The sequence below is a fragment of the Meleagris gallopavo genome, chromosome 7 (genome assembly GCF_000146605.3).
Source record: "Meleagris gallopavo isolate NT-WF06-2002-E0010 breed Aviagen turkey brand Nicholas breeding stock chromosome 7, Turkey_5.1, whole genome shotgun sequence".
Taxonomy (NCBI): domain Eukaryota; kingdom Metazoa; phylum Chordata; class Aves; order Galliformes; family Phasianidae; genus Meleagris; species Meleagris gallopavo.
Window position 1 is genome coordinate 2,833,478 of NC_015017.2, and position 9,457 is coordinate 2,842,934.

Sequence of the window (9,457 nt, forward strand, 5' to 3'; positions counted from 1 at the left end):
CTTTCAGCTGCCATACCACATTGTAGCTATGTGCAGCCTGGTCTGGAGGTTGGTGACCCTGCACAATGCAGGGAAGTTGAAACTCGATGAGCATTGTGGTCCTTTTCTACCCAGGCCATTCTAGGTTTTTATGACTCTCATACAGCTGCCCTCAATATAAGAGTTTATTCACCCCCTGTTCTCCTAGACAAATGGATTTTCTCTTTACATTTAAAAGTCTCCTACAAACTGAAACAATTACAAAGCTTTCTTGCAGAGCCATTTCACCAAGTTTCACCTCACTCAAGTCTTCTGCTCTGCAATCCAAAGACACCAAGGCCTCCCATACAAGACCTCATTTCCAAGCCTAGCTAAGCAACATTTAAGCAGCTCTTCTGCTTGCTCCCCAGATTAGAAATTCAGTTTAAAGACTGAAAAGTAATGGGGGCTGAAATTGAGGCTTATCTTTAATCTGATACTGCATTCATTGGGTATGCCATTTGACGATGGCGTTGACCACACTAAAAACTGTCAAGATAAACTCTGACCTCCTAGCCACATCTTATCACAACTGAAATCAAAATCAGTTAAGCTGATGCCAATCTGGAAGTCTGCCACAACAAGACTGAAGTGGTTTCAGATTTGAGGGTCCAGCGTTGTATCATCAAATGACTTATTTGTAACTTCCCATTGATTGCTTTGTTTCTCACATGTGAAGTCTGATCATACCTCAAGATACCATGCAGGTTCTTCTTAATAATCCTCATTAAAAGGTTTTGCAAGCCAATAGGTCAGAGAGAAATGACAGCATTCTGTATCACCTGTGAGCTCTCATCCTCCCAGACTCAAACCAATTAGAAGACAGCTGAGAGATAACACCCTATAGATTCCAAATGTACTCATAGTATGCAAGTGTACTACCACAATAGTTCTTCTCAAAAATGTGGGGATCTGGAAAGTTTATGCTGCTCTTGCATATGGACCGTTGATATCCTGATGGAAAAGGACATGGTGAGGAGAGACACTGCCCTGCAAGAGGGATGCAACAGCTGGATGGCACCCTGGGAATCCAAACATTTTGAAGCTGTGGCAGACAGCTTAATCCACCATAGTCAGAAAAAAAGTCATTTGCCAGTCCATTCAGAAACTCCCGTGGCCCAGCTGTCTGAAAGGTACAGCAGTCTCTGCCATGCTTACCTTGTTTCATCAAGATCCGATGCAGCTTGCTGTAGGATCACGCTGGCACAGAACCCTGCCCTGCAGCAAACCAAGCAGCATAACTCCTTTATCACAGCCTAGTCAGCAGAAAACTGGAGGGGTGGAAGAGCCATACACAGCTATTTTGCCCACGTGCTGCCAGAGTTTCCTTTGGAAGTAGTATATCTAGGCAGCAACTCTGACAGCACTTACTGAAAGAACGTGCTATTTTCCTTCTTCATTAAGAGCTGGGCATCAAACAGGGATTTATCATTACAGAGCTGCTGTAAATAAAGGCTACATGCTTGGAATGTGGCAAGAACACAATTCATCTACCAGAAGTGCTACAAGAAAGGCCTGTCTGCTATGAAAACACAAAATAAATGAGTGCAGAAGGCAAGCCCAGCAGAGCTGTGTTACTGCATCTAGCACATAGAAGTAACCCACCATGTAAGCAGGGGTTCTGCACCATCCTTCACGAAGCCTAATCCCAAGTCCTTCCCTGATTAGTTCATAGAGTGGTTGGAAGAGACTAAAGATCACCCAGCTCCAGCCCCCTTGCCACGGGCAGGGTTTGCAGACTACCAGATCATGCTGTCCAGGGCCCCATCCAACCTGGCCTTGAACATCTCCAGGGATGCAGCACCCACAGCTTCTCGAGGTAACTTGTTCCAGTGTCATTCTGTATTATTTAGGTGGACACTAGTTTGGACTCACCCGTATCAGTGATCACAGTACAGAACTGATCTTTAAAATTGAAGCAACAGTTTGAGATTATTCAAAAAACAGTGAAGACAGATACACATGCAGTACAAACAGTTTTACCTATTGTCCCCACATGAGCGTGGAAGCATCCTCATGCTAATTATTAGCTTTGGAATCTAAAAGAGAAAGTGCAAGCTTCAACTACAGCTTTTGCTCAGCTTAGGCCACTTGCAGGGAGTTCTTGGTGGGAACTCCCAGATATTCTGAGTAAGATGTTACAGTTACAGCTCATTTGCTCCATGTATATTGAGTAACAGACAAAGCTCTAAAATAATAGCACATACCAAGTACATTGATTATACAGGATTTTAGAACTGAAGTTCTTAAGTCATGATAAAAAGAAATAATAAGTCATGATAAGGAATGATAAAAAAAAAAGTGTATTTTACACCTAGGTTAAAGAGGAAGAACATTTGGAGATTAGGGAAGAAAAGCAAGAAACTTTGAAATAGGACAAGAAAGGGTTTTCTAGAACAAATGGAAGAACAAGAGAAGCACTAGCTGGAAGAGAGCAAGGAGGAGTGACTAGAAGAGATTAAACTTGGATTTACCATCTCCCAACAGCATTCCTACTGTAAATTCACTGTTTATCCACAGAGACAAGGGATTACTTGACCACAGCTGAATATAAATTAAAATCTCAAAGGAGCATATTGCAAAAAAGCAATTTCTAAAAAAGCAAGACAACTCAGGTTTTCCTACTTGTCTTCTTAAATAAGTTTGCCTTCCAAGGAACGGACCCTCTGGACTACTTACTGAAAGCATGGATTATTCCTTGAAACATTCAGAGCCATAGAAAAAACTCTAAACTCAATATTTAATGACCAATTTGAGAACAAATACCAATATATAACAGAGGAGAGCAGCATTCAGGGGATACTCAGCTACAGTACAAGGTCTTAGGCAAGGGTGACTCAGAGGCTTGTCAAGCAGGACAAAAGGAATTAAAAGATTAAATCAACACTGATGGTCACCCAGCAGCAAAAGAACTTGTGTGCAGAGCATGAATTTTCATCTGTAGAAATGAGATGCTCTTCCAGTCACACAAATCCAGATACCCACCTTTTCCTCTATATTAAACTATTGCCCCAAAGTAGAGATAACAAGAAGGGCTGATAACTACAGTTATTCTTGCTGTTCCTTAGGGTACGTTGTGTTTATACATCAGAAGATTCAGGGGGGTATTTTGGAAATAGTACTTCAAAAGGGGTGAAGTGTTCTTTTCCTGCAGGAAATTCATCATATCTAGCTGGAGTTTGAGATGAACCATTTCTTGAGCATATCTAAGAAACTCAAATTCTCCATTTTAATCGATGTAAAACAGTACTGAAGACCTAAACAAAATCCCAGTGAAACAAAATTCCTAGTTTGCAGTGTACATTGTCAGAAATACGTGTCCATCATGGGATACATGGGGAAAGAATACTGTGATTATATGATTCTGCATGTGTGTATTTGCTATATTTAGAAGAAACTTCATATATTCTCCATCATGTCATCCCCACATTTAGGGTCACTGTGCAATGATCCCCTCCCCAGTAAGGATCACATGCTCTCTGAAGACATTAAATGAGCTGAAGACGTTAAATATAAATGGGCCTCCCTCTTCACTTCATTATGTTTGATTTGCAGCTGTTCCACAACTCCTGTATATTAGCACTGAGATGTCAATCACACATCTATACATATTCAGTAAGCTTCTGAGGTAATTCATATTTGTTGCTGTTTGGATGTGTTGAGGAGGAGATTGTGCCAGATCTAACAGAATCCACTATCTGGTCACAGTCAACAGCAACTCTGAAGGCACTGAGGATGGTTGGACTGAAGGAGAATCCCACTGCACCCTCCAGTCTCTGGTGGTCATAAACACTTCACACTTCTGCATTCAGCATATCTTGATAAACTGTTATGTGAACATACACTGAAGTATTGCACATAGTTTCTTCTTGAGTATTTCTGAAACCAAAATGTCTTTCCTTCTCCAAGCATCCTATTAATAGGACTTCAACATACAGGCTGTCTCCAGAGGGAGATCCCTTCTTCCTCCTGAGAATATCTGGGCATTGTGCAGCATCATGCTCATGCACTGCTTCCAAACTCATCCCAACCCAATGCCCAACACCCTTTTTGCAAGCACTCCTAGTGCTGCCTGCACAGACAAGTCCATGCATGTACACAGTCTTTCATCTGAGTTCACTTTTACTAAAGTAACATTTTCCCTTTTATGCAATTCTCTTGAGAGCTCCAGTTTCCAAGGCTTTCTATTTGTAAGTCTTGAATTAAAAAAGAATTTCAAAACACCAGGACTTCCCAAATGAGAAGAACTCACTACTGCCCACTAAGGTCTAACACTGTAATGCACACATCCCAGATAAAAGTCACCTTGAAGGTAACACGGCATGCCTTGAGCCTTCAGGACTGCCTCTTGCAAAACTGCAGTCTGAAGTTAACTACAGACACTGGGGTGGATGACTGCCTCGTGCATTCCAGATATAAAATTTTTTGCTCATGTTTACTTATGACATTCGTAAGAACTGCACTGTTGATACAACACTTACCATGGGAAGAGTATCTAAGATCAAGTGGAAAAAGTAGGATAGTCTCATGAATGAGAGCTGATTTAAAGCTGCTCAGTTCTCCAGTCACACTATTTTGAGGCACTTATTAAGCACAGCTATACAAACCCCATTTATCATTGCCTTAAAGTGCATTGCTTTAATTTCTCTCCTGTCCAAAAAACCTTACCTACAATTACTTTGTGAAATACCTAAGCATAGCAAGAGGAAGAATTGAGACAGGTTTCTATTTAGTTTGACATGCAGTGCTGCTTTTTGCTTAATAGTTTGCCTGATGGCATTTAGTTTGCTTTGCTGTTTGTATGTTTCTCTCTTAGCAACAAGGGAAAAAAAATAATCCTTTTTTTAACTATAGGCAACTGTACAATCAAAACCAGAGAAGAGAGCAGGATATCTGAAACTGCTTCTAACAAATCATTTACATTGAGTTACAAACTGAAGGCATACCTTTCTTTAACTTTGAAGGAATTTAGTTGTGTGAACACAAAAAAGCATTCGGAATTGTGATTTGTACAGAAGCTTTCTTCCCAAAGAACTTCACATGTGGAGCAGATTCAAATCTCAAGAAACTCCTGGGAATTGTTGTTCATAGGAGTATTCCCAATTCAGTGAGATTATTCATTTATTTTAAATTAGTCACTAGTTTACTTGCAGAAGCCAGCCTGCATTAAGAAGATTTCTTATGTACTGCTGAAATAAAGACAAGATAAAATTTGGCAGCTCTACTCCATTGGAAGAAAAGAAATAAAGCCATCACCTTTGAGTAGGAGTTCAAGGAAGAGACAAAGGCAGCATGTATAAGACAGAGTTAAAACATGACCAGGCCTGGAGCTTACATCACTGGTTTGAGGACCCCAGAACCTCTTGCAGTTAAGACATCACACAATAAAGCTCAGAGAGCTAGAAGGGATCACTTCAATATTTCATAGCCTGGAGACTACAGAATAAACTGGAAGGGGCAGGTTTTTACTGAAGATGAGGTATTACCTTACAGCTGGAGGAAAAAAACCTCAATCTTATCCCACAAAGGTGAGTCTGATTTATGGCCTGTCAAATGCATTTCATGCAGCCTCCAGGTCTTCTGAGCACCTCACAACAGACCGGTGCAGCCAATCAGCTGCCCTGATCTCAAATATTCCAAACACTCATTAATGGTGAAGAATTAAGAAAATAATTTAGTAACTTCACTTTTTTCAGCACAATTGGGAAGTTGAAGACCTGAGATCTGGCAGCACCCCTTCATTGGTTTGGCGTGATTTCAGTGGCGTCATAGCAAGGTAGAAAACGAATTAAACAAGAGGCTTCTCAGAGCACTGAGCTCTTCAAATTCCTTCTCCTTAATCTCCATTACTGTATAACTAGCTGCTGTTTGAATTTTCTGTGGGAGGGGGAAGCTGGCTCTTATCAGATGGGGCAAGTCAAGGGTCAGAGCAAGAACTCAGCACTGCTTAAGCCTCCCTCCAGTTTTCTTCCCTCCACCATCTGTATGCTAATCATAGCCTGAATATTGCCCAGAGATAAGAGCCAAGCTCGCCTGCAGCTCTAGGAACAAAAAGGCACAAGATTATGATCTGAAAACAAGATGGGGGATGCAGATGTTATTTACTGCAACACTTTGGAAGGTCAGCAAGGCTCTAGCAGGACCAGCCATATGCTAAGTGATTCTGCTGACAGTCAGGGTAGCCCTTTCTGTTTTTGTATAACATCAGGTATCAGTGGCTGCCCACCTCCATCAGTCTCTTTGAACACCACAGCATCATCACTATGCGCTGACATCAATCAAACCCTGGAGCTGCAAGTTAGTTGTGTATACTTCGCATTGAGCTGCACGAGACCAGTTTGCTGGTATTTTAAGATCTGGCTTCTCAAAGCCCTGCTGAGACAAGCAGGTGCCTCGGTGCTGTCCCAGGCTTAGCACTCAGGTGTGTTTAAGTATTTGTGCATTTTGCTACACACTGGCTGTGTCCATGTGGCTAACGCTCAATGGACAACTCTGAGAACCTGACCCAGAGATTATGATAGCTCAATGAGCTCTAGCCCACAATAGAAGTGTGTGGATTTGAACTGTACATGCTTATGGGAAGTGGCAGGCTCTGAATGGCTGGCATCTCTTTCAGCTTACAAAATAATCACATTCTCTTTGAGTCTTGTCACATCCAGGTGACTTTGAAACCAAGCCTCACTAGTTCATACTACCTCTAGTAGGCCTGTATTATGTTTAGATGAGCCCAGCATCAATGCCACCTATCAAGAACAAGGGGACACTAGCAGACAGAACAGCCTATCCAGAATGCTGAAGCATACATTTACTGGAGGAATGTAAAGAAATTAAAGTTGGAGTTGGGTTAATATAAAGATAAGATCCCTCCAAACATACCACTCCCCATGTTACACTCCCTCAAAGCAGTTGCAACAGCTGGGTATGGTCAGTCTGGTAAGCAGCTATACCTCATCCCCTCTTAATGCATCCTGGAAGTGATCTGGTCAGGGAAGAATTTGAGACAGGGAGGCAAAGAGCAGGCAGCACAAGAACAGGATCTGTAAACTACAGCCAGTCTTTGAGTTCATTCTGGGGGCTTTGGTAATGGAAGGGACCTCAAAAACCATCTGGTTCCAGCCCCCTACTGTGGGGCAGGATTGCCAGCCACTGAATCAGGCACCAGATCAGGCAGCACAGGGCCCCATCCAACTTGGCCTTAAATACCTCCAGGGTCAAGGCATCCACAGCTCTCTGGGCAGCTGTGCTAGCACCTTATGCCCAATCCAGCACATAGATGCTCTGTAAAAGAATCATCTTTGGCTGCCATGGAAAGCCATACAAAGGAGCCTCATGGGGGCAAGGCTCCTGCCAATTAAGGCTTTGCCTGCCATAGAACTGAATGTACAAGTCTTGGTGTCAACAGGAATATAGCTAAGTCAATCTTTAAGTTAGTTACATGGTCTAAGGTCCTTACATAGCAAAGCCAAAAGCAGTTTAAGGGAAAGTTCAACAGAAAGTATTATGTTTGGACAGACAGAAAACACAATATATGTAACTTCTCTGGTACCAATTAAGCCTCTTCATCACAAAACGTGACCTGTTAGTATGTGTAGGAGCAGCCTTTTAAGCAGAGAACATGAAGCTTTAAAAATAAACCGTTTGCATATCTCAATTAGATAGCTGAAAGAGAACCAGCCAGATGAATCAGAAGTTGTTTGAAAAATGCTTCCAGGACTTACCATTGACAAGGCTGGCAACATTTTGCTTCCTTTAAATGACTGCATGGAGATTTGAAGGAAAGAGAGCCCTATAAAAAGAATTCACAGAGAAAAGTAAGCACTCCACCCTAATAGGAAGTCTCTCATCCCTTTGGATCAGACGTTTTGTTATGGTTTCAAGCCTGAATATCAAATCCAGCATCAGAATATGTCCAAGTCTAACATCTACCAGACAAAATCTGAGCACCATGGAACAGGGTACTTGATTCTAAGCAGTGTCCTCACCAAAGAAAGGAGTGCTCTGGTTTTCACTTCCATAAGCTCCTGGTAAGATGCACTGGAACTTTTCATATTCATCCTATTGAATATTTTCCCCTTTGGGGGTATACTTAACCCCTTTGGGGCACTCCTGCCTGTTGATGTACCTACCATTTATTTCCACTGTTGAGCCCACTGTGGGTTACACAGCTCACTGCACGTTCAAGGTGATGATTAATTTACAGCTGTAACAATAAATGTTTCCCCTAGAAGTAGTAAAGATAAGTCACTTTAGATTGCATAGGGCAGTGACAATAAGAACACACTTGTACCAGTCAGATAAATACTCTGTACCAGTCATCTAAACTCTCAGATAAGCTTCTTCACCTCAGATGCCAGCAATTTCTAGAACAGAATGAGTCAAACTTTTCGGAGGTTCAGAAACACTGAAATTGAACATCCCCTCCCATTTCCTCATTTGGAATGGGGCAAGACTAGTTTCAGCTTGAAGACTGTGTGAGAGTCTCTAAGTCTTTCCAAGAAAAAGAAATAGGAGCAAAAAAAAAATCACTTTCATTAAAAAAAAAAAAAATGTATTTCCAGAACACGATAACATCGCATAGAGGCTGCCAAAGCCAGATCCTCATTAGCTTTTTTACAAGCAGAACCAACCTGCCTTCTGAAATGGGTACATTCACAATCATGAGGCCAATTGTCTTTTGCTCAAAGAGTTACTTCACACTTTCAGTAACTGACTTCACATATGCTTGAGAAAACAGTCTTAAGTTTCAAAGACTTAAAGTAGGAAGAAGTGGCTTGTCAGATGAGTAGACCAGCATGCGTTGCATGAATGTTAAGATAACAAACCACCATTACAGCACTTAGAAATAATATTTGTCTACTGAAGTTCTGTCTGCTGCAAAGTCACACATTTTGAACAGTTTGAAAAGGTACTAAATTAGAGTCAAAATGCTTAAATACACATCTTTATCTACAAGGAATTTGCGTGAGAGTTTTGCTCGTAGCAAGAGCTGATGAATGAGGAATTAGCCTGGCACGGAGTGGACTGTGGGTGATGTGACCATTTAAGGCTTGATCTAAACAGGTTTTGGCCATTTATGACTCCATTCAGTACACTCAGACACTTGCATCCACTCTTGCAAGACCAGTCCCTATAAGCCTTGGTGCCATTTCTTTTGGAGATCTGAACCCATTCAGAGCCAGTTCTTTGAACATGGGAAAGTGCTTAAGTAGCAGAGGACTGGCATCATTTGTTATCCCACCCTCAGAGTTACCACAGTAATCAGTTCAGTGCAAAAATGGGTAAAGGACACTATGTCTCCACACAAGTATCATTGGGGTGTTGGTTATTGGAGGGCACTCTAGTCTTATTTTTGAGTTCCACAGCAGACACAGGACGCTGGCTTGTAGAGCAAGATTTCAAGTCTAGCTCTGGGTTTGCAACTCACATTGTTACTAAAAAA